Below are 24,684 nucleotides of genomic sequence, written 5' to 3'. Positions count from 1 at the left end.
CCCAACGATGGGCCAGTTGAGCCAATAGGAAGCTTTGACCGTTCCCCTCTCTTGTTCCAAAGATGAAAACACCAAAAGCTAGGAAGGAAATGCAGTGTGTCCAGGCCCACACAGCTGGGCAGCTCAGAGCCAGGCCACAGGTCTCCAGATTCCTGGAGCAGATGGTCTGTCTGCTCACCCATGTGCCTCTTTGGGGACTGCCTATGACTTGGCTTTTTTTACTGTTTAGATTTCTTCTGAGTTCAACAGGGTCAGCTGCAGGTGAGATAGCATTTGAAACAGCCCGAGGGAAGGAAGGAGGCACAAGTTCAGCCAGGCACCCTGAGGCTGCCCACTGACGTTCAGTGTGGCCGAGAAGGCTCCTGCCCTCAGGCCCTTCTCCCACCAGCTCTCTGTCTAATGTTCCTTTGCCAGGAGACAGGATTTTCCCCAAAATGGGGCCTTTAGGTGAGTACGCAGCCTGCTGTTGCTTCATTTTTGGGAAGCACCACACGAATTAGTGGCTGCCAGAGCAAGGCACAATGATTAGCCACCATTTCCACGTGCTGCCTCTGCACTAGGCACTTCACATGCATCCCTCTTTTAGTCGTGACAGTAGCTACTAGTTTTAGCCCCACGTGACAGATGAGAAAACTGAGGCTGGGCTGATTTAGTAAATTTGCCCAAGAGGCACAGCTCCTCATTAGCAGGTCAGGCTCAACCTCAGTGTGTCCGAATCCAGGCCTACACCTGACCATTCAGAACTGTTGCCTCTGCTCAGTGGTTATTTATCCTACTTAGAACCTTTTTGTTCTCTTTTTTTTCCTCAACATCTCCTCTGGTTCTTCTCTGATAATCATCTCATTCAAGCCAAGAAGGAAAAAGGAAAACATTTCTTCTGTAATCAGTATACCTGGCTTAGCATCAGGGAGACCGCCTCCTGGAGTTGGGCAGATGAGATGCAGTCTCGTGAACTCGGAAAGGCCAGAGGATACCGTTCAGACCCAGGGCTAAGGCCAAAGGCTGAGCTATACAGGCCAGGCACTCAGGGCTGGAAGGCAAGCAGGCTATGCAGTGGAGGACCAGCCAGGGCTAGGCAGGCAGAGAAGAGTTAGACTTGGCTTTAGAAAGATGCAGATATTTCACAAAAGGGGAAGAGTTGGAGAGGAAGCAAAACATTCCCCTGAAAGCTGAGGGAACATTTTTCCAGACACAGTTTCTCTCTCCCTTCCTCAGCTCCCACCATCCTGCTGCTTATTCTGCCCGATAAGATGGTGTCAGCTGTCTGTACACAATCTTCTTTTAGATTATTACTATTAGGGGTGATTTTTCTCTTTGTCTTCTACTTGCACAGAGCTCAAGAGTCCATATCACCATGGCATCAGATGCCAGCATTCTCAAACAGGGGAGTCCTGCTTAGCCTGAGCCCACCACTATCAGGAACCTCCCTGATGGGGCTGTCCCTAGACTCACCATCCAAACCCTGACCCAAGGCTGCCCACCCTTCCCTCTCTCTGTGATTCAGAATGGCAGACATCCCATCCTGGCTGTCCACACCTGCCATACAATAGATGGCAGGCTCTAAATAATTAACGAGAATCATTTTGTAATGCACTGACCCCTGACCATTGCCCATCACTCATCCTGATGCTCCTGCTGTCTCCAGCCCCCTCTCCGTCTCTCATTCCAACAGCTCGGACTCCTCTCTTGGGAACCCACCAAACACCACATCAACAGGCCCCCTACATTTCTTAAAAGCCACATGATGCCAGCAAAGGTGTCTCCAAGACTCCTTTGATAACACAAGAAAAATGGCTAGGAGAAGGTCCTGATGCTAGGGCTTGCCCCGACCTGAGCAAGGGAATGCCTTGTACTCCTGGGACTCCCCAAAAGCTCTGGCCTGAGGGAGGAAACCCAGGAGAATCACAGGCTTGGGAGAGGAAGCTGATGACTGTCTGTTGGCCCTGCCCTCCAGGGATTTACCCTGTACGTGGTGAAAGAAGACACACACAGGAAATATTATGCAATCTCTACCAGTTTCCCAAAGAATTTTTGCAGTCCCTGAATTTTAGTCTACTAGTATGGGTTACTTCTTGCGTGCCCAGGCCTGTGAAGGGTGACATGGAGGGACATGTGAGAAAACTAAGTCCTCTTGTCTGGGTTCTTATGACCCGACTGGAACTGAGACCCATACATGAAACCATAGAAAAAGTGCACAGGTTCAGAATGTTCCTAGAAGAGACACACAGACACTGCCACCCCATTTACCTCTAGAGAGTGCAAATAGGGTGAGGAAAGAAGGAAAGAGAACACTTTTTTTCTCCAGTTTTATTGAGGAACACTTGACATATAATATTGTATATATTTACAGTGTACAATGTGATCATTTGATAAATGTATACTCTGTGAAATGGCTACCACAATCAGGTTAACACATGAATCATCTCACCTAGTTTCCATTGTCTGTGTGTGCATGTGTGTGCGTGTGTGTGCATGTGTGTGTGTGTGTGTGTGTGTGTTTGTGTGTGTGTGATGAGAACAATTAGATCTACTCTCTTAGGTCCACACTCATCAGGATATGGCCCATAATTTTATTTTCTTATCGTGTCCTGGTCAACTTTGGCTTCTGGGAAATGCTGGCTTTGTGAAATGAATTTGGAAATGGTCCCTTTGATTTTTGAAAAGAGTTTGAGAAGGACTGGTATTAATTCTTCTTTAAATATTTCATAGAATTCATCGGTAAAGCCACCAGGTCCTGGAATTTTCTTTGCTGGGAATTTTTTGATCACTCATTATTGGTCTGTTTAGATTTTTTTATGTCTTCATGATTCAGTCTCGGTAAGTTGCATGTTTCTAGTAATTTATTCTTTTCTTCTAGGTTGTTGAATTTGTTGGTGTATAACTGTTCAGGTAGTCTCTTACAATCCTTGGTATTTCTGTGGCATCAGTTGTAAAGTCTTCTCTTTCATTTTTGGTTTTATCTGAGTCTTCTTTTTTTCTTGGTCTAACCAAAGGTTTGTCAATTTGTTTATCTTTTCAAAAAAATCAACTCTTTGTTTTGTTGATCTTTCCAAAAAATTGTTTTCCTGGTCTCTATTCCATTTATTTCTATTCTGATATTTGTTATGTAATTCCTTCTGCTAACTTTGAGCTGTTTGTTTTTTTTCTAGTTCTCATTAGTTTCATGAGATGCTTTGTAGATTTTCTGAGGTTTTCTACATAGACAATCATGTCACTAGATCACCAGTGTACTGCAGAGGGGTATAACTCAGGAGCAGCTGGACAGAAGACATGCACAGGGTGAGGCATGTCGGGAGGGCCCCAAGCTTCCATGCCCTTTCCCTGCCAGCAACTCTCCCAGCACCCCTATGTGTTCTCCAACCCAGAAGTTCCACAAAGTCAGGCTTTTGCTTTTCAGTTTGTAGGCTCTACTGTCAGAATCTTTTATAGCAATTTATTACTTTTTATAATTTTTAAGACGCACTTGTGGAGAGACCAAAGCAAGACTGGACAGTGAGCCACTCTGAGAGTCTGTGCTGTATGTCTCTTCTGTTTCTGCGTTCCCAGCATCTGGAACATTCTCTGAATAGCTCAATGAGGAGTTACTAAGTGTGGAATAAAGATGGTGCTGTTGTGAGGTTCAAACTAAAAATGGGAAATAATCTCAGAGGAAAGAGTGGAAGTGGGGCAATGACCAAACATGCCTTAGGAAGAAACTAGAAAGAAAAATGTCTAACTATGTGTGGTGATAAATGTTAACTAGACTTACTACAGTGATAATTTTGCAATATATACAAATATTGAATCATTATGTTGTACACCTGAAACTAATATAATCTTATATGTCAATTATATCTCAATTTTAAAAATTGGTAGGAAGGTTGAAGGAGGATTAAAAAAAACCTACCTAATGTTTGAACTTTTGTGAACAATTTATCTAAATATCCTTAATCTAAAGAAAATAAAAATTGAAACAAATTTTGAGGGGAGGGAAAGAAAGGAACCAGGAAAGATTTAAAGAAACAAGAGAGGAGGGTAATGGATGGTCAAGGCCAGGGGAAATGTGTCAGCTATCAGTAAGCATTTTTTGATGAAGAAAGGAAAGGAGGATGTGAGCCAAGGCAGGAGGCAGAGATGAGGGCAGGAGGCAGAGACGAGGGAAAGAGGTAGGACCTGTGAACAAGGGAACATAGACACAAAGCTAGGGAGTCAGCATGGAGCTTGCTGATGGAGGACCTTGGCTATGACCTAAGGGCTGGAAGGACATGCCACCTTTTGTGCTCCAAGGTGGTCACAAAGCCAAGTGACCTGCCCAGCACAAAACAACCACAAATCTCTCCACCACACTGAGCTAGCAACTCCAGGCCTCAAATGATATGGAGCTGGCTGTATCTGAACCACCTATCAGGAGAAGGGATACAGCAAATGCAGGATCCTAGGCCCTGCTCCCTGAGATTCTGATTTCATAAGCAGTACCCAGGAATCTGTATTTTTAACAAACACCCAAGAAGCAGAAGAAAGTCAGGTTTAGGAGTTATTAACATAAACCATCCCATTCTTTATAAGTCTCCAGGAAAAGGATTTCCACAATATCCTTCAGACCTAAAATAACTCCCAATTTCTTTTCCCTTCTGGTTTCCCACTCCAGTGTCTACAAAAATACATTTACTGGGAGTATTACTGAGTTCTGGTTGCTGCAACAAAGTGCCATAGACTGGGAGGCTTAAACAACAGAGATTTATTTTCTCACATTTCTGGAAGCTGGAAGTCCACTATCAGAGCACCAACATGGTCATGTTCCCAGCCTTCCTTACAGCTAGGAATGATCATGTGACCCATCATGAAATAATGAAATATATAGAGAAGTCTTCTGAGAGGCTTTTGGAAAAGAAATTTTTTCCCAAATAAAAGAAGGAAACTCTGCTCTTCTGTCAACCTTTTATCTCCAATCACCTCCTACCTCCTGTCTTGGAATGTTATTGCACTTACTGGAGCTGCTGCAGCCAGTTTGGGACCATAAAGCAATAAGCGTGAAGACAATAAGACAAAATCCTATGGATGGTGTCATTGAAGGGAGGGTCCTGATAGTTCAGAACCAGCCCTGGACCTGCCTCTGGACCTCCACTCAGAACCTAATGCCTCTGGACCTTACATTCCTGGAGATAACTGAAGGCATGGTACTTAAGCCATTGTGAGTCAGATTTCCTCTTCTTCACAGCAGAATGCATTGTAAGTCTGGTGGGAAAATATGTTCCCAGTCCAGGGCAAATAAACCTTTGAAGCCGAAATCAGTCAAAAGGTACAATAAAGTAGGAGAAATCCATGTATGGCTTACAAGAAGTCATCTACTCCCATTCACCCATGTCTCTGTCTGTCCTGGCTGGAAGAAGCAAAAAAAAAACCTTGTCTGGTCACCAAGCTCACTGGCCTCTCCACCCATCTTGTAATCACCTATTGATATGGAGATGGTCTACTTTTCTCCACCCCTTGGAAACACCTATTGATACGGAGATGCACCAAGACTAGATGAGAGATTCTGGAAATACTGCAATTTCACTCACAGCATCTTCACTTAATACCCATTTATAGGGCTTCAGAATTAAGAAGCTCTGATCCAAAACCCTCCAAATCATCTTGGTAGATGCAGCTGTGTGGATAGCCATCCTCAAACAAAAAATGTAGGGAAAACACTATAGACCCCAATCTACGCCCAACCATCATCCATTGAATGATTTTATTTCCTCCTTTAAATGTTCCTAAAGAAAATAAATAAGATTTAATGTGTACATATGCTTGGGCTGTGCGTGATTTTGGGGGTCTCACATCCTGGACAGTTTCACAAAGGAGCTTTGATTGAGCAAACAGTGGCTGCAGGCTGTGTAATTTCCCAGGCACAGGAGGCTATTATTTTTCCATCTTCCCCAGTACAACAAAATTCTGTCTGTTAGCTACTTCCTAAAATCCCTCTAAAATCCAGGGAATATAGTCTTTCTTCATTCCCAGGAAAAAAAGAATAGTGGGAAGGTTGAAAGACATGGACTTTCGGGGTGAGCTAGATCTATATGAATGCTCAGTCTCCCACTTACAAACATTAGATATTTACACTTGATGTTTTCCCTTGTGGATTCTCACCTTCATTATTTCTAAAAAGAGGAGAACAATGCCACATTATTAGCGTTAATGGGTTGTGAGGTAAAACAGTCAAGTGAGGTAAAATGTTGGAGAAGGTTCTAAGAGGACTTCAAGTATACATGCAAGGTTTCTGGTTTCTTTCTTTAAAAAAAGAAAGATCTGAAACCAATGTGACCAAATGCTAATGTGTGCTCATTCTGGGTAGGCACAAAGAGTTTACTCTCTCTGCATTTTTCTGTGCTTTGGAAATATTTCAGCACTTAAGAACAAGAAAGCCTTGTGTAGTGAATGATCCAGAACGGGCACTTGACATTTGTGGTCGCCCCCAAACGAGATCCCTTTGGAGCTGCAAATGACATGCTGAGGGTGACCCAGCCACTCTTGCACACACTGACATGTAAATGGTTGCTCTGAAGCCTGGATTATATGCAAGCAAAGTCCTCCTTCTTACCTGGAAATAAGTGAAAGAAAGAAGGCAACCCATGAGGACGAGCTGGCAGCTCTGGAGAAGGAATACCAGCATAGTTTGTCAAAATTGGTTCTTCCTCGCCCAGTTTGTGGCACCTAACTGGCACTCAATAAATCCCTGCTGTGGAGCACAGGACCCAGCTTTGCATATGCTTCTGAGTAACAGATTATGTATCTTCCATTTCACTGGTGTCACCTCTGATGCCTGAGTTTGCCCAGAAAAGCCTCATTTATTGGTGTTGCTGTTACTTCATATCCTTCCCAACTCTTATAGGAAAGGGGAGTCACCTCCCCGGTGTTGCACACATCCTCTCCTTCACATGAAGTGGGGTCCATAAAATAAAAGCTTCTTGAGGTGCAGCCTCAGTGTGATTATAAGCCCCATTCAGTAGTTCTTGGGTAAAACAAGCAGGAAAAATGAAGTACATTTTCACCAGTTTGAGCCCAAATAATACCAATCCTGGGACTTGAAAACTCCAGGCCCTAGTGAGAGGTTGACGTAATTACACTGACGGGCTTTCAAAAGATTGCAGAGAAATAGTAAAGCACTGAACAACACAACCAGCATCCTTTTCTCCCTCACTGTGGTCGATTTTGGTGAGGCTCTTAGTTTCATTTTTACAGATCCTTTGGCAAAATTGTGGTGGCCAAAAGCTTGGGCTTCAACATTCATTTTGGCCTTTATGAATATCTCCTTCTCCCCCTTCCATAGTCCCTTTCCCCATGCACCCAGCACATTCTTCCTGCCCCAGTCTCTCCTATAATATGAGAATGATCATAAAGCATAAAGCCAATAGCACTTAGTTCTCATTCAATTCAGTATTTATCCAGCATGGAAGGTTCCATGCATGTCATTATTGCACAGGCAATAAAGATGAGCAAGATATAATTCATGTTCTTGAGAAACTGTGGACCTAGTGGTGCAGGAAAACAGTGGTCATCAGGAAGCATAAGAGGAGCTCTGCGGGTAGAAGCCAGAAGGTGGCACATTTTTCTGGGAGCAATCCAGAAAGATTCATGGAGGAGGACATGCTATGTAATTTGAGCCTTGAAGGGCAGACTGGAAGTATGGAAGGGAGTACAAGAAAGGGGGACAGGAGGGGATGTCCCAGGAGGAAAAAGCAGCTGGCAAAGGCACAGAGATGCAAAAGCCAGGACATGTTGAGAGAGTAGGAAATCTCCTTACATGGAATCAACCCTATGTTCGCAGGTTACAAAGAGCAAAGTATTTATATTTAACCCACAGGCTATGGGAATGAGGTGCCATTGAAGGCATTGCGGACTTTGAGTGTGATCCTCTTTCAGATTTTCTGCAAATGAAAAAAGAAGTGAGGTTATCTGGTGGGGAGAGAAAAACACTTAACCTATTTCTATAGTGAAATTTTTCAGGAGCTCAAGGGAAATTGGAGAAACATACTCATTCTTTAAATCAGAGTATTTTCTGAAAATTCAACTACCATTTGTGTAAGCGCCTGCAAGGAGCTGGGCACTGTGATGAGCACTTCACACATATTGTTTCACTGGGTACTAAAAGGGGGGATTCTCCTCTACTGTTTTACAGAAGAAGAAACTGAAATTCAAAATGGTTCAAGGTCACAAAACAGCAAGTGGCAGAGCTAGAATCTGCATCCATCAGACTCCAACACCTCTGATTTTCCCATCACCCGTTGCTGCTCTGGGAACCTTCTAAGGCCTGCATGCAAACAGCCAGTCTGCTGTTTTGCATCGAGTGCCAGCCAGGAACCAGGCACCAGGCAGAGGACAGCTTTCATTAGGGGCAAAAGCAAGGCCCGTGGAAAGTCGCTAGCCTGGGAGGGGGCTGTCGCCTGGAGCAGGGGTCTTCTTGAGAGTGACAAGTGACTTCACTTCCCTGATCTTCCTCACCCATAAAATTAGGACTACAGCAGTAATTGGTAAGTTATTTTAAGCAGCAGAACCCTTTTCTTCAAAATGAAATTATAAATGGACCACAATAAAACAAATGAAAACAAGAATTTCCTGGTCATTGCTGGCATCGAGGGCAAAGGTCCAGATGCTGCAGACAGGATTTTTAATCTGTATTTAAAAACTGCATATTACAATTAAAGAAACAAAATCCAGAGAGCTGAGTAGACTGAGAAGATTACATAGCCATTCGTAGCCTGACCTGGGATTCCCAACCCAGTCAGCCTTGCTCAAAGCCTGTGCTCCCACAAGCGCACCCTTCCATCTTACAGACAGGAGCCAGGCTAATGCTTCATTTAAGATGGCACATTTACAACAAGCCATCAGACACAAAAGTTAAGGTTCATAATAGCAATAATCCCCCACATTGGCCCGTGCTGAATGAGAGACTGCTAGGTAGGCAGATATAAATATAGACTTTATTATAACACATCACAAGGCAGGGGAGTTAATGTCGCTGGAAGAACATTCATTTCCACATTCCCTTACTTTTACATGTCTTAATTTGCAACTTAATGTGGCATTATCATAATTTTTTTGCATTACGTAATGATTAAAGTGAGGCATATCATATTTATTGATTTATTTGATTTATTTAAAATGTAACCATTGCCCCAGGGCAGGTGCATGTACAAAATACAAATGCAACAGTTAAATTGAATCCAGCAGATAAATTCCCCATTAAGAAAAAGACATTTCAGGCCTGTCAAGACAATGAGAAATGTCTTCCCAGAATCATCAGGAGAGAAGGAATCTTGGGAGGTCATCTGGTCCAACCCTCTGCCTCAGGCAGAATTGCTCTTAATCCCCGAAGACTGAGGACCAACTGAGCTTTCAGACAATCTCTAGAGAGAGCCACATTCTCCCATATTCTCTAATCTCTGTCTTCAAACCAATATCCCTCCCAGGATCAATCCAGCCTTTTTGTCCCTAGAATTCAGCCCCCAACATCTGACTCCTTTAGCTTATTATCACTGTATTCTCAAAGTCCATTCCTCATTCCATTTCTTGCCTATCCATTTCTTATTCCACACTTCTATCTCCTGAAAGACCCATGTTAGGATACCAGGGTCTTTTTGCAGAATCTGAGTCTTCCAGTGGGAAGGGAAACTGACCCAGCATCACACCTTCAGCAGGAGCTCCTTAGCCACATCCCCAGTAGCTGGGCATTCAGTCTTTGCTAGAGCCTTCCAAAACTGAGGTACCCATTGTTGGTGGGGAGGCTCTAATTCTGAGTCTGACACTGTGGGAATACTCTCTCCCCAGAACTTTCTCCCAGCCCAGCCTAGGATCCCACTCTTTTCTCCATCCTTTTAATTAGGACTTAGAATCTTGGATTGAATTACATTGAGATTGTGTTTCAAAGCCCTCCCTTCATTCAAGAAGGAACAGCCAAACCACCCTAGGTAACAAACGTCCCATTCACCCTGCTCATCCCTCCCTGTAACAGTTCCCACTATTCCTTCTCCGTGCTTCCCCAGCTAGGCCTCTGAGCATTGGCCTAAACAACACCTATACTACAGCTTCCACCCTTCAAAGTTGTCTGCCCCCTGTTTTAACAACAGTAAGATCATTATCATTATGATGATGATTATTATTAAAGGTGACATTAATGGAGTGGGAGTTAGTCCCAGTCCTATCAACTAATGACTTGTCTGGTTTTAACCAAGCCAACCTTTTCATTTCCAGAATGGATAGCCTAGACTAGAGCAGAGGGTCTCAAGCTTTTACTTTTGGCCATAGAATGCTTTCTTTAAATGAAAGCTATCTTAGTTTGCTCAGACTGCTATCAAAAAATACCACAGAGTGCATGGTTTAAACAATAGACATTTGTTTTCTCACAGTTCTGGAGGCTCTGAACACCCATAATCAAGGTCTGGCAGGAGGCAGTTTGGTGAGAACAGTCTTCTTGGCTTGTAGAGGGCACTCTGTCATTTCCTCTGAGCAGCAGCAGAGAGAGACAGACAGAAAGAGCCTGAAAGAGAAAGAATTCCCTAGTGTGTCTCTTCTTATAAACACACTAATCCCACAGGTTTGGACCACCCCACCTTGTGACCTCACTTAACCTTGATTACTTCTATAGAGGCCTCATCTCCAAACACAGCCACACTGGGGGTTCGAGCTTCAACATACAAATCTAGAGGAGGGAGGGAAGATACAGGGATAAAAACATTCAGCTTCTGGTCATGGCCGTTGGTCCTTGGTGTTTTCTACCTTGTAGCTGCACCACTGCAAACTCCGCCTCCATTGTGACATGACCTTCTCCCTGCAGGTCTGTCTGTTTACATGGTGTTGAAGGGTAGCAGAATAGGCTACCCCAAAATATGCCACTTTGGCATAAGGACAGTTTTGAGCTGAAAGCAGCTGAGAACAAGTAGATATAAGAAAAGCTCTCTACCCTCTCCCTTATTCACCTAAAAGCAGGACATAAGTCTGTAAGAGTCCCTCTTCCCCTCTCTACCAGGAAAGACAGAAGTTAACCACCAGCAACAGCTCCAGGCCCTTATCAGCCCAGCGATGCACCAAAGGAATCTAACAAATGTTACTAACTGTCCTAACCTCCCATTTGTTCCCACATATATTTGCTTTCCCACAATTTGCTGCCACTAAAAGCTCAAAGTCCTTTTCCTTTGTCTTGTCACTTCTCTAAAATTGTTCTTCTGTTAAGATTCTATATAAGCTCAAGTTCTAAAAACCCTTCTGAGTTACTCCTCCCTGGGTGCTCCCATGCGCATTCACTCTGCACATATTAATAAACTTCTCTTTGTTTCTCTCTTATTAAGCTGTCTTTTGTCAGTCTAATTCAAAGGGCCCCAACAGGAGAACCTAAGATGAATAGAAGAAAAAATTTTTTCCTCCCCTCAAGTCTTTTCCTCTTCACATAAGAACACCAGTCCTATGGATTAAGGCCCATCCTAATGACCCCATCTCAATTGACTACATCTGCAAAGATCTTAGTTCTAATTAAGGCTGCATGCATAAGTACTGGGGATGAGACCTTCAATATACTTTTTAGGGGACATAATTCCACCTATAACCACCCACATCATTTCTCCTCCCATCATTTCATATTATAATCTTCCCACCCATCCCCAGGAGTATCCAGCAGAGGCTGAGACCAGAAAGCACCCCTCCTTTCTGCAAAGCAGCAGTAAACTTGGCAGAAGAGGTTGGTGTCAGCCTCTGAGACTGCCAAAACTGCAAGATACAGAAGGGACTGATAGAGACCAGTCAAGGTCATCTCCATAGGACTAGCAAGTAGATTTGGGAGCAATGGGGGTGACAGAAAGACTGAGAAAGGCCAATGAAAGGGAAAAGTCTGAGAAACATAAGGAAGAAGGAGACATGTTAGGTAAAGGGAAGCATCCATACCCCATCCACACACACACACGTTGACCTGGATGGGGGTAACACACCTTCTGTGGCACCAAGCATTGAGGGACCTGGACATGGTATCTGCCAGTTACTCTGTTTGCTCCAGAAGAACGGCCCCTCCCAGGACTGTCATCCCTGGGAAGGCAGGTGAGATGAGATGTAAGACCCCTGGGTGGCAAGGAGCCTTCTCGGCAATCAGCATAGCTAGAGTCAAGGTGGCTCCCTGGCCCTCCTCCCATCCCAGGTGCACCAGTGGGACCGGCAAGGAAGGAGTTGAACATTGGGATATATGCCTAATGTACTTCCTGTGCTGAGCCCGTCCTTTCTCAGTGATGCACAGTGTACAATAACCGCATGGGACTGGGAGCCTTGACCTAACCTGGAGGTGCAAGGAGAAGCTTCTGGAGGAAGGGACATCTGAGCTAAGTTCTAAAGTCTGAGCAGGACTTACCTAGGCTAAGGCTGGGGGTGGGGGGGTTGGAGAGAAGGGGAAGGGGGGAGCCTTCCACGTGAGGGAGCAGGCAAAGAAAGCAGCACAACTTACCTTGGAGGTCAGACTGAGGCCCCAGGCCAAAATCTTGAAGATGAAATTAAGGAAGAATAAACACAAAATATTGCCATTAAACTAAAAACAATGACAGAGGCACAAGGGCCAACTGGGAAAGACAGCAGCTCTTGTGGACTGTATGTTTTTGTCCCCCAAAATTTATATGTTGAAGCCCAATCCCCAGTGTGATGGCATTTGGACATGGGGCCTTTGGGAGGTGAATAGGTCATAAGGGTGGAGCCCTCAGGAATGGTATTAGTATCCTGATTAAAAAGACCCCAGAGGACTCCCTCACCCCTTCCTCCAGGTGGGGAAATGGCAAAAAGAAAAACACTTGCCTGTGAACCAAGAATCAGGTCTCTCCAGACATTGAACCTTCCAAAGCCTCGATCTTTGACTTCCCAGACTCCAGAACTGTGAGAAACAAATGCTTGTTGCATAAGTCACCCAGCCTATGGAGGTTTGTTACAACAGCCCGGACAGAGACAGCAGTTTATATTGGGAAGAGAAGGGGGTAGACCAGGTTTTTCAGCTCACCACAAACCCTGTGTGAATTAACAATGCAATATACCTGCCAAAAAAATTAAGCAAATTGAAATCTATGTGGTTTTAAGTTCCATGTTGAGGAAGATGAAGCTGCCACTCTTCCCACTTTCAGACAGACGGCATCTGCACTTCTGGTGCCTTCTCCTGGCTTCCAGGTTTTAAAGGGAGCATGAAACCCTTGTGTATCCCACAAGCAGGGACCAGAAGAGGCTTTCCTTCTTCAAGAAATGGTGGAATTAGCATCTCTGAGGTTCCCTGTAGAACCTTCAATATGCTTTGACTGAACTGATTACCTTTCCCATTATCAGCAGTTCCCACTGGCCTCATTACTCCCCCCTCCTTAATTCCAGGGGCTTTCCTGAGGTCTGCACTGTGTTTGTACAGAATACAAGTGGTCAGAGTCATTTGAGGCAACAGGCCCTCCTTCTGTCTCCTTCTGAGGGTGGGGCGCGTCTCTAATGGAGGAGGTCTTTTCCGCTGCTCACTTTAATTGGTCATCCATTGAACATGGCTTCCAGAGCTGCATGATGGATTCTTCCTTGCCCCTAACTGCTCCCACCCCAACTTTCTGGCTTATTGTGCTGAAATATATGCCAGAGGAAAGGGCCAGGGCTCCATGTCACGGCAGTGCCAGGCTCTGTCTCCAAACGAATTTCCACCACAGATATTTAAGGAAGTAAGTAATCAGGAAAGCCAAGAGTTAGTGATGGGCCACAACCTCCCCAGGACTCCAAAAGAAAAGGGAAGGGAGCATTGTTCAATTGCTTGAGGAGGACTCCTGAACGTTCTGACAAAGGTGCTAAGGTCCAGGGAAACACCACCATTTCATTCGTACATGTACCCTTGGGTTCCCAATGCCTGCACCAAAAAAACCCCTCTGTCTCCACTGATCCAGAAAGCATTTCCTGAATACCCTGTAGCTACTCCTCCCTGTGCCAAGAGCATTAAGAATTAAAAAATAGTTCTTCTCACACATGGCTGGTAAGAGTGCAAAGAAGTTCAATTGCTTTGAAAACTGTTCAGCAGTACCCACTAGAGCGTATGGAATGTGACTCAGCAATTCCACTCTGAGGCAGAGACCCTACAGAAATACACACATACACTTACCAAAAGACGCATACTAGAATATTCATAGCAGCACTATTTGTAATGGCTAAAACCGGAAACTCCCCAAATGCCCATCAGCAGTAGAGTGGACAAATAAATAAATTGTGGCATATTCCCACAGTAGACTATTGGACAGCAATGAGAATGAATAATCTACAACCACACACAATAGCTATGAATTTCACAAACAAAATGCTGAGGAAAAAAAAAAGCTGGACACAAAACTGTGCATGCAATGTGATTCTATGTACATTAAGCACAAAACCAGGCAAATAATCTATGTGTTGGAGTCAGATGGTAGCCACCCTGGGGCCTGTCAAAGGCTGAAAGGGGGCACTGAGGGGCGGTCAAGGTGCTAGAGATGTGCTATCTCTTGACTCAGATGCTGGTCACATAGATGTGCTCTTGTAAACATTCAGGAGGCTACATATAAAATATGTATCTTTCTAGGTGCATAATAAACTTCAACTTAAAGAATTTTTTAAGAAACGAAAATAATTCTGGCCTAGGAGCACAGAATTTACTGAGCAGACAAGACTGAGGTGTGCTGAAAGGTGTATTACTCAGCTCAGGCTGCCATATCAATATACCAGAGATTGGGTGGCTTAAATAACAGACATTTATTTTTCCATATTTCTGGAAGCTTGAAGTCCACAGTCAGGTTCTGGTGAGGACTCTCTTCCTGGCTTGCTGACTGCCGCCTTCTCATTGAGTGCTCACATGGCCTTTCCTTGGTATATGTGTACAGAGAGAAGATCACCCATCCTACTGAATTAAGAACCCACCCCTATGAGCTCATTTAACCTTTACTACATCCTAAAAGCCCTATCTCCAAATACAGTCAGATTAGGATTAGGGCCTCAACATATGAATTTGGAGGTGACACAGTTTGGTCCATAGAAGTTGTCATGCAACAGAAGCATTCAATGAAATACAAAAACTGTCACTAGACAGCATGGGATACAGGCCAAAGGAAAGTGATAGAGAGTAAGTGGAAAGAGAGACAAGCTTACCCAGGGCTGGTGTGATAAGGACCATCTTCCTGGGAAAGGAAGCCGTTGAGACACTTGATGGGAGAGCAGAGAGAGGCTCGGTCGTGTGGGAGGCAAAGACACCAGCTCAGGAAGACAGTGAATGCAGGCCACAGGGAGGCGGGCCAGACAGTAGCAGAGTATTTGCACAATGTGTCATCTCATGCCAGGCTGGGCATGGAAGGTGAGCGCAGCAGAGGTTGGAGAAGGACTGGGGAGAGATCCACTTGCCAGCCAGGGAAGGAGTCCTATTCGATATAGAGGCAGGTGGTCACTAGGCAACAGGTTCTGTGCCAGGGGCTGGGTGACAGGCAGGAGAGCATGTGGGAGAAGGAGCAGAAGTGTCTGGATGTCACAGTGGGAGGATGAAGACAGGTGTGGGCGGAGGCAGCAACAGCGCTCAGGAGGTTGGGGCCAGACCGAGGCGAGTCTCCAATGTCGTACCGCAGGATTGATCTCCATCTCATGGGGAGTTTTAAAGAAAGGATGCTTAGGCCATCAGCTCCCCCAAAGGAGGTAGGTCCTCACCATGCCTTGGCCAGCAGCCATGCGAACACGGCTGTGATGATGCAGTGGTGACTGATCCTGCCAAATGAGAGATCTTCTGTGTGGCTGCATTTCTGAATGCTTAGCCAGTCATCATTCACTAATTTCAACCAAGAATTTGTCATGAGATCTCAGATTCAAGGTGGAAGAGCTACAAATCACTAATCCAGCATCCCCCAACTTAGGCCTGCCATTCACTCAGGAGGTAAATGGGTCAAATCCATTTGAATTTCTGTAGAAATATTTATTTTGAATCCCTGTAGCGATATTTTTAATTACATTTGACAAGCTTTTCACAAAGTCCTATTGGTAGTGTTGGAGGGTTAGTTGGGGGCAGAGATGTCTGGATTGCTAGATCCTTGAGGCAATGGTAGAGGGGCAACAGAAGCAACAGAGGTGAGCAGGATGGTGGGAGGCAACCTTCCTGAAACATGAGGAGTGCCTCTCTAAACAGCCATTCACATGTTGGGTTTAATGTTTAAATGACTGCAAACATGGCACCTTGAGCTCCTTCCTGCCAATCGTATTCATTCTCCTGTCTCTCTCTCCAAAGGCGAGACTCGGAAAGGTTATAAACTGACAGAGACCCAAAGAGATGGCAGAAAAGCACCCCCTACAATATTGCATTAATAATGTAACTTTTTCTTCAGGTTTTGATTCCTCTCAAAAACACCCAGGAGACTACGACTAAGAAGGAATTAATTCATCAGCAACTCTCCAACTGGGGAGAGAGGACAGGCAAATATTGACACCTCCCAACTCTTGAGATTTGTTCTATGTTCTCAATGTTCCTTCTACCTTGCTGGTCTTTCTTTCTCTGTCCCTTCATTGGGTCCCATTCCTCTACTTGGTCTCTAAATAGTGGCTGCTTCAAAGCTCAGTCAAGGAATCCCTTCTCATCTCTGTCTCTACTCCTTGGATGAGCTTATTCAGGACCAGGTCTTTAATTATTTCCAATGTGCCTCTGACTGTCAGATGTTTGTCTTCAGGCCCCTGTGTTAGTCAGGGTTCTTCAGAGAAACAAAACCAATAGGATATATTGTATGTATGTATGCAGGTAGGTAGGTATGTATATGTACATGTATATATATACACATACACAAATACATATGTATACATATATAATATCCATATGTATATGTATGTAGTACAGATATACACATATATTTATACATGTTGTGTGTACTACATATGTTCATATATACATATACACATGTGTGTATATATATATGGAGATTTATTATAGTCACACAACTATGGGTGCTGAAAAGTTGTAGGATGTGCCAGCCCCAAACTGGAGACCCAGAAAATCCAGGGGTGTAAGTCAGTCTGGATCTGAAGGACTGAGAACCAAGAGCATGATTCTGAAGACAGGAGAAGATGTGTGTCTCAGTTCAAGCAGAGAGTGAATTTGCCTTTTCCCCACCTTTCAGTTCTATTTCAGCCTTCAGTGGATTGGATGATGCCCACCTGCATTGGTGGGGGTAATCTTCTTTACACAGTCTACCAATTAATTCAAATGTTCATCTCTTCCAAAGACGTCATCATAGACTCACCCAGAATAATGTCACCAGCTTTCTGGGCATCCCTTAGCCCAGTCAGGTTGACACATATCATTAACCATCACAGCCCCTGAGGGCAAGACTCAGGGATCCTTTTATCCCCTGATCTGTGCACCTGGGTGAACCCTCAGCTAATACAATTTCCCAGCTCCTTTAAACAGAAAGCTGAAGTCCTGAAGCTGCTTTTCAATGCCCTACCTGAGCTGTGTTGCCAATGTCATCTCCTGCCACCTCCCTCTCTTTTTCTGTTCCATCAGCTCACTGGCTCCTCCCTCCACAGAGCCTTGGCTCCAGCCATTCCGATACCTTGAACGCTCTGCCCAGGACTGCAAATGCTGTCCCCATCTTGTCATCTGATTCATTTCAGTGTCACCTGGTGAGAGGTGTTTCCTAACCTCCCCATCTAAACTCACCCAGTTCCTGTTCCCGTGCCCTGTGTCCTTCCTCACTGTCTGAAATTCTTTTGTTCACTTATTTGTTCACTACTTTATCAACTCCCTCACCCCTCCAAAATATAAGCTCTAGGAGAGTATGGACTTCACCTGCCTTGTTCAGAACTCTGACCCCGGTACCTGGAGCAGGACCTGCACATACATGGTGCTGAACAAATATTTGTTGAATAAGTGAATGAAGTCACCCAAAAAGGGTAGAGAGAAAGCATCCCTGAGGGAGGGAGACACTGAAAACCAAACTCTCTCACATCATACCTTTCCTCAGGGACCATATTTACCCCAAAACTTGCTCACAGGGGCTGGCCTGAGTATACATTGTGAAAGGCCAGACCAGGCAAGAGTCTGTCCCTGAGTGGAAACAGCCTCTGATGAATCAGCAAAGACACTGAGGAGGCGCAGCCTGGGTAAGTGAAGGTTTAGAAGGAATGTGCCCCTTGTCTTCACATCACTGAGGTCTGTTCCTTAAAAGAGGGGGTTGGCAGGCTTCCAGCTGCTTCCTCCATGCCTTCGCACATGCTGATCCCTTCCCTGGAGTGCTTTCCTCTCCTCCACCCAGCCACTTCCACTCCTCTGTTACAGGCTGAAAAATGGCCACCCAGAAATACCAGGCCCTAAATCTGTGGGACCCATAAATTTTATTTTATAAGGAAAAAAGTCCTTGCAAATGTGATTAAGTTAAGGATCTTGTGAAGGGAGATGTCTTGGATTATCTAGGTGGACCCTAAATGCAATCACATATATTCTCATAAGAGAGGCAGAGGGAGACTGAAGAAGAGAAGGCAGTGTGAAGATGGAGGCAGACACTGGAAAGATATGGCTGAGGAATGCTGGCAGCCACCAGGAGCTGGAAGAGGCCAGGGTGCAATTCTCCCCTGCAAGAGCCTCCAGAGGCAACATGACCCTGCCAATGCCTTGATTGCAGCCCAGAAAAACTGATTTCGGGTATCTGGCTTCCAGAACTGTGACAGGATGAATTTCTATTGTTTAAGCCACCAAGGTACTGATGATTTGGTACTGCAGCCTAATGAAGCTAATGCCAATGTTCTAATAGGCTGCTGCATGTCTCCCCCTCTAGGGCCTACCTGTCGCCCACACTACCTCCCAGTCTGGGCCAGGGACCCTGCACAAGGCTCCCTTCACACTTACGTTAACCTCTGATCACAGTCGACATGACTTCCCCATCCATTTGTGAAATCCCTGAGGACGAGTTCTGTGTCCTCCCTACTCAGTCAGTGCCTGAGATCTGGCAGTTCGTCAGGAAATGTCACATGCAGCTGAATTGAATCCCTCAAGCTGTCCAACGATAGAATGGATGCCACAGGAAGTGGCAGGCTCCTCTTCACTGAGAGTGGCCTGGACAAGCCTGATTGCTCATCCCTAGGAAACACTGCACAAGGACCCCTGCCCTGAGCAGGGAGACTTGCTCTCATCGGTACCTGTGGCAGTCCCTTCTCTGCTAGTCTGCTAGGTCTGCTGTAGCAAAGTAACACGGGCTGGACCGCTGAAACAACAGAAATTTATTTCTTACTGTTCTGGAAGCTGGAAGTCCAAGATCAAGCTGTGGGCAGCTCTGGTTTCTCCTGAGGTCTCTCTCCGTGGCCTGCAGATGAGCACTTCTCGCTGGGTCCTCGTATGATCGTCTCTCTATTTGTGAGTATGTCTGTGTCCTAATTTCCTCTTCCTGTAAGGACACGAGTTAGATTCCTTTAGGGCCCACACTAATGACCTCATTCTACCTCATTACCTTTTAAGTCCCTCTCTCAAAATACAGACATATTCTGAGGTACTGGGGTTTAGGACTTCAACATACAAATTTGGGGGAGGGGACCCAATCCAGCCCCTAACACATTCCAACTTAAGGATTTTCTGATTCTAAAAACAAAAGGAAACCAACTTTACATGGTCAGGTGGGGAAACAGAGGAGGCGGAGGAAGAGGAGGGAATATAGTCAGGGTACCAATGGCCCCAAACGCCCATGAGTGGACCTCACCACCAGGCTTTAGAATAATAGAAATGGTCCCTGCCCCAAGCAGTTGACAGTGTCCACAGGGAATCCAGACAACAAGAAGTTTAACTGAAAATACAGGGCAATTTATGGGAACCAACAATAGACCTCATGGGAAGTCCAAGATGGGATGTCCGGAGTCCTTCACGGAAGAGGTAGGCGATCGGTCACCTGAAGACTAGGAAGAACTCCTGCCGGCAGAGAGGAGCCACAGGGGCTCCAGGGGAGGGCACAGCCTCAGCAAAGTTCCACTGGCAACGACAATGTGTGCGGACAGTTGTGTTCCCCTCCTGAAGCTGCTGGAACAAATCACCACAAGCTTGGTGGTTCAAAACAGCAGACATTTATCTTCTCACCATCTGGAGGCCAAAAGTATGAAATCGGGGACTAAAACCCAGATGAGAGCAGGGCCACACCTCCCCCAAAGCCTCTAAAGGAATATCTGTTTCCTGCCTCTTCCAGGGTCTGGCGGCTGCTGGCAGTCCCTAGCTTGGGGCCACATCGCTTCGGTCTCTGCCTCCATCGTCACGTCTCCTCCTGTGTGTCTGTCTGTAATCCCCGTCTCCTCTCTCTTACAAGGACTCCTGTGAGTGCATTTAGGGCCCACCTGGATAGTCCAGGATAATTGCCCCGTCTCAAGATCCTAAACTCAATCACATCTTTTGCTATATAGGGTACTATTCACAATCCCAAAAATTGGAAAGTGACTGCATTTAGGGGGACATTTTTCAGCCTACCACGATTGTATGGGAAAGGCAGGTGGTGGACACCCTCCTGGCTGACCAAAATGGTTTCTATAGAAAATTAATAGTTTTGCCAACATTATAGTTACCTAGAGAGTTGTCTAAAAATGCAGTTCTCCGTGAAATTCAGATTCACTCAGCCTAGCGTGGAGTCTGAGAATCTGAATTTCTTGAACACCCTCCATCTGTCTCCACCATAGACCTGGAAAAGGAATATGAAATCTGTACTTGCAAATGCAAAGAAAATCCAAAATATAGTAAGTGAAAAAGTGACATATGGAATGATAGGTACAGTGTGCTACATTTTGTCAAAAACTAGGAAAGACAATATGACTCCACATTAATATTTGCCTTTAGGAGCAACTCTAAGAAGGTACCACAGAACTACTCACAGTGGCGAGAAGTGCAATGGGGAGACAGTTTGTCACTGTAGAGCTTTCTACATTTTTTATGAGTTTTTAAAGCCCCCTGGGCTATTATAACCAGCACCTTTAGGAAGCACTGGCTTGGAGCAAACAAGTAAACGGTCCTCTCTGGTGTGCATTCTGCTGGGTGGGGGATCAATACCCCAATCAATATCCAATGCTAAGATCTGAAAGGACTTCCCAAAGGCCTGCAAAGTTCCTGGATAGTCTGTCTAAGACAGGGAGCCAAGGGAAACCCTTCCTAAACCTCACATCGTACCAACTAGAACCAGTACTCAGGAGGCCCACCCACAAAGCCTCCTGGGCTTGGGGACAGCCTAGAGTGGTCTTTTCCATATTCTGAGGGAATCCTGTTCACCGTCTAGTGCCATGGTTTTTTTCCCAAGTGGTTGTTGAGTGTCTACTTCCTCCTCAAGACACACAGAGACATTTCACCAGGTCGTTCTTCCTGCCCACTGCCTTGTGTGAGCCATCCTCTCCTGCCCACCCCACCAGCCATCCCAGCAAGTCCACATCCCAGCTCCAAGCCACAGAAAGAGGCCCAGGCACAGAGCTGATCAGCTGGGACTTGGACTGAGAGAATTACATGTGAAAATAAAGGAGTCAGAATGATGCCCTTAGGGTCCAATCTTTCCTCCCCATTGTCAGAGCAGACGGAGAAAGGGCTGCTTCATGAAAGCCAGAGTAGCCGGGACCCAGGGATCCACAGGGCGGGGCGTGGAAGGAGCCAGGCTAGAGGGTGCTGGGAGGCCTGAGCAGGATGAATGTGAGGAGAGACACAAAACAGTCACTAGTTCTGCGGTGAGAAGCCGTCAGCTGAAATGTAGCTCTGCTGTCTGCCCCTTGCACTTGCCCCAGTGCAGCTTCATCCACTCCCATATCCGCGGACACAAAAACACCCTAACCACACTCAGGCTTACCCAGGCAGAGGCACACACACCCACGGGCTGACAGGCACATCAAACACTGGGAAGCACGGTTCAGGCACAGAGTTTTATTCCAGGCTATTCTGGTCCTGGCTGGCCATGCAGTTGTACAACTTTAGACAGATCTGTCCTTTTTGGTCCACATCACTCTCTGGACCAGTTTCTTCATCTCTCATTAACTCTCGCCACTACCTTCAAGCTGTTTCCAGAACCCAACCATTTCCCACCATCTCTACCTCTGCCACCCTGGTCCAAGCCACCGTCGTCTCTTACCCCAACTACTACAATGGACTCTGTCCTGAGCTCCCTGCTTCCAACCTTTGGCTCCTAAAGTCTGGTCACTCACCAGCCAAATGGATCCTTTTAAACCTAGATCGGATAATGTCACTCCTTGGCTCAGAATCCTGCAATGGCTCCTTGCCTTACTCAGAGCAAAAGCCAGAATCTTTGTAAAGGCCTGCGAGGCCCTTTGTGGCATATGCTGCTCCCACCCTAACCCACCACCTCTCTAATCATCTCCTACCTACCACTCTTCCCCACCACCACCCTGCTCCAGCCCCTGGTCTTCTTGCCCTTCCTCAAACCTGCCAGGCAGGCCCACCTCAGTGCCTTTGCACATGCTATTCACCCCTGAGGAATGTATCTTCTCTCATATATCTTTCACCTGTTTCATATCTCTTCTCAAATGTCACCTTCCCAGAGGAGCCTTCCCTGACACCTTATTTAAAAGAGCACCTCTTCCCCACCTCCATCTCTGGTGCTGTCTGCTCCCCTCTCCTGCTTGATTTGTCTTCCCACATTTATCACCACCCAACAATATATATTTTACTGTCTGGTTTGTTTATTATTTGCTCCCCATCCTCAACAGCATGTAATTTCCACAAGGCCAGGGATTTTACTCCGTTTTGTTCAATGCTACATCTCCTGCCCTCAGAACAGGGCCCAGCATGTTTAAGGGTCTCCAAAAACGTGTGATAAATACTGGAGTGGTGGAAGAAGGAAGAGAAATGGCAGGAAGTATGCAAATGATCACAAGGCCCCTTTCAGTGCTGACAGCTATTAGTCTGTAAATCTATGACCTCTAAGGGGCAGCTTTGGCCGCACTCCCCTCTCTCAGGCCATTCCGGATGCCTACCAGGCACACTCACCACCTCCTCTCAGCTATGGGCTGTACTCAGAGAACAGCTTGACTACTCAAAGCCTTGTGTGTTCAACACTGAGCTAGGCAGGCTGTGGGCAGGAAGGGCAAGAAAAGCAGCCCCTGTGAGCTGACCCTCTCACCACAGTTACACACAGACTTCTGGAAGACAACATTAGTGTGTGAGCAGAAGCAAGCACAGGGCACAGAGATCAGAGAAGGGACTCGTCTCTGGGGACATTTGAGTCAGGCCTTCTAGGGAAGAGGCACAAGGTTCTTCTTCAGAGAGACTGGTGCACAGGGACAATCATTTGCTTGGAGTCAAAGGCTCTGCATTTATTTTTGGCTTTTCTGGAATGGGACCATGGTACATGGGGTACGACTTTTACACACCCCATCAGCCACTTCTACTAATAACAGATTTGATTGTGGCACTATCTCACAATTCTGTACTTTTTCATTTTTTGTTTTCATATTTGTTACTATATTTACTTTCCCAATAGTCTTATACAAGAAGCAGAAAAGAGAGACTGAGTTTTACACGTGAGGGAAAAAGACATCCAGTCAGGCTTTGCAACCAACTCACATCACAGGCTGGGTTAGCCAGCACTCATTCTCACTATCCATCCTTAAAAGGCCAGAACTGTTTCCCCACTTGATAGCTCCTCCTTCTGAAGCTGCAGGCAGGGCCCAAGCCTTAAGGTCTGGCTGTTAGTTACTCAGCACCCCCACCACCTCCTGGGATCATAGCAGGCATGGACACGGACAGAGATGCCACAACAGAGTCTCCCTGTTCAAAGAGTTCCTTCTCCTGTGGCATCACATGGCTGGGAAAGGAAGTGGAGTCGTGGTCTCCAGAAGAGAAGAATTCAAGGATGGGAGATCCTGAGGGTGGTGGGTGAGGACAGGTGTGTGCACAGAGATGCACCACCCAGATCCCTCTTCAAGAAGAAGTGGTAGCCCCACTGCCAGAAACGTGGCCAGCTGTCAGCCCTCCGCTTTCAGTCCCTTCCAGATTGCTTCGACTACGGACAGATGTCTTGTTCAAAGTCATGTTCTTCCAGAGGCATCCCACATTCAGCAACTAATAAAGACAGGAATATAAAGGCCAGGCTATTTCAACCCAATGTAGGATAGCTCCGAGGAGCCATCTCAGCTCCAGGGCTCCCTGTGGCATCACCTACGCTGTGGGGCGGAGTCTGCATCACAGAAGGACTTCCTCGAACAAGGGAATCTACCAGCCAGTTCCTCTGCGGAGCTGATGAGTGTGTGGGGGGAGTGGTATGGCCTCTCAGGACAGGAGCTGGCAATAGCTCTAGACGCAGGGTCCGCTCAGGCTGACCTTCCCCCATGAACACCTCAGGGGCGCTGTTGCGGTGGCTCTTATGGCTCTTGAGTTCATTCCCCTTCTCCATCCTGCTCCCTCCCTCTTGGGGGGCCACCCTTAGCCTTTGTTTTATAAGTTTCCCCAAGGAAATAAAAGATATTGTTTACCAGCACAGTTCATTGGAAGCCATTGTTCCCACCACAGAGACAGTTAAACAAAGAAAAGGGAGGGTAATGATTATCTCCTCCAGATGGCAGCCAGCTGCCACCTCAGGGGGAATTGGATTTCTCAGTCTGACCCTACTGGGACTCCAAGGAAACCTTTCACCCTTCTCCTCAGCCTCCCCAGATCAACTCAGGATACTTCTGATCACTGAGAAGTAGTTCTTCACTATAGGAGGGAATTAGGTGGAAGGAAGAAAGCCACCTCAA

General features: G+C 45.9%; 1 long non-coding RNA gene across 1 annotated transcript; it reads right to left on the bottom strand.

The window, feature by feature from the left end:
• Positions 1-12,783: 12,783 nt before the first annotated feature.
• On the bottom strand, positions 12,784-20,640 carry LOC140843546 (uncharacterized). The gene is made up of 4 exons (XR_012121392.1): positions 20,527-20,640; positions 19,803-20,053; positions 19,218-19,370; positions 12,784-12,859 (listed from the first exon to the last, which is right to left on the bottom strand). It is a non-coding gene; the product is annotated as an uncharacterized lncRNA (long non-coding RNA).
• Between the last annotated feature and the right edge of the window lie 4,044 nt (positions 20,641-24,684).

Source organism: Manis javanica, chromosome 9, assembly GCF_040802235.1.
Source record: "Manis javanica isolate MJ-LG chromosome 9, MJ_LKY, whole genome shotgun sequence".
Classification (NCBI taxonomy): domain Eukaryota; kingdom Metazoa; phylum Chordata; class Mammalia; order Pholidota; family Manidae; genus Manis; species Manis javanica.
This window is presented reverse-complemented; position numbering and strand designations above follow the sequence as displayed.